Source organism: Candoia aspera, chromosome 10, assembly GCF_035149785.1.
Source record: "Candoia aspera isolate rCanAsp1 chromosome 10, rCanAsp1.hap2, whole genome shotgun sequence".
NCBI classification, from domain to species: domain Eukaryota; kingdom Metazoa; phylum Chordata; class Lepidosauria; order Squamata; family Boidae; genus Candoia; species Candoia aspera.
In genome coordinates, this window is record NC_086162.1 from 25,971,419 (window position 1) to 25,972,715 (window position 1,297).

Consider the following 1,297-nt stretch of genomic DNA (forward strand, 5'->3'; position numbering starts at 1 on the left):
GGCGACAGCAGAAAAGCAGACGGCCTTCAACAACCCTGTTCTGGTGTTCCTACAAAGGGGAGGCCTTGCTATCTTCAGGGACAAGGCCTCTTTGGGGCCCTCAGCAGGTTGGGATCCCATCGTGACAGTTACATGTGGGATCCGCAAGACACAAAATGATGTCTCAAAGCTGCATGGCGCCCCGCCCAGACTGGGACTGCAGTGCCCAGCGAGCGCCAACAATTGCTACCCAACTCTTTATGAGATGGCAGGGAAAGCAGTAAAATACATGACTGGGGAGCCATCGTGTTCATAAGGTTTAATTAAATGTCAGTGCAAAGGAAAAAATCAAATTTAGGTCTCATCCTGGCCCCATCGACAACTTTGGGGGTCCCAGGAAGCCTCTGCAAAGCACGTGCAGCCACAGCCCAGGAGAAGCTGCGGCTTCTGCAGGAAACCCGCCCCCCTTTTCGAAAGCCAACGGTTCTCAGAGGAAGCAGCGCAGCTGCGGCTGATGCGCCCACTCACTCCCCTGCAATCCAGGTCCGACCCCTGACAGGTATGCCGAGTCATGATATTTCTGCAAAAAAGAGGGAAAAAACTAAATCTCAGGAGCTTTTTCTAGCACAAACCCTGAAACCCTGTAATTTAAAAATTATCACAGCTCATTTTCTTGTCTCGATGAGGCCCCGCACTTAGTGTCAGGTTTTCTCTCTAAGTACAGCTATTAGCCAGGTCAGGTGAAAATGAGAATCCTCTTTTTTCTCCCCCAGCTGAGGAGATCAGCAGAGTGGGGAGGGGGTGGCATCCTGTTCGTGGCTTCCTTGCGAGGACCTGAAGTGCAGAAATCCAGGAGCTGCTGGGAGTGCCAATCTGCCCTACAAAGGATCAGCATCCTCTTTATTTTTAAAGTAAAATGGATTGCTATGGTAACCTTGGGCAGGCAGCAAGAGGCAGAGCCCAGGCGTTTTCACAGCCTGGCAGGGCGGAGAGGAGACGGGCAGAGGTTGAAGCCAACTGGCACCTCCCGGCAGTGGCAAGGGGTGAAAAGGGGCCATGCCAGCAGCAGACACAAAAGCCTTCCATTTCTTGGATGCTCAGCCTGCTCTACCTGCGCTGGCTCAGTCGGTCATGCCTGCAGGGTGTCTGCCTGTGCCCCTTTGCTCTGCTTTTCAGTCCTGCAAAGCGACCCTGAGAAGGCTCCAGAGGCCGTTAAAACGTTGCCCGCTTGGAAGGTGAGAAGGTGGGGGAAAGACTCACCCCCAAGCTGTGAGGGGGGGGGCTGCTGCCTTGGCCCCGGAGGGATGTAAGAGCCACG

The 1,297-nt window shown here is 54.0% G+C and overlaps 1 long non-coding RNA gene across 1 annotated transcript; it reads right to left on the reverse strand.

Annotated features, from left to right (window-relative positions):
• Positions 1 to 283: 283 nt before the first annotated feature.
• On the reverse strand, positions 284 to 1,013 carry LOC134503539 (uncharacterized). Its single transcript, XR_010068553.1, has 2 exons — positions 642 to 1,013; positions 284 to 559 (listed from the first exon to the last, which is right to left on the reverse strand). It is a non-coding gene; the product is annotated as an uncharacterized LOC134503539 (long non-coding RNA).
• Positions 1,014 to 1,297: the final 284 nt, after the last annotated feature.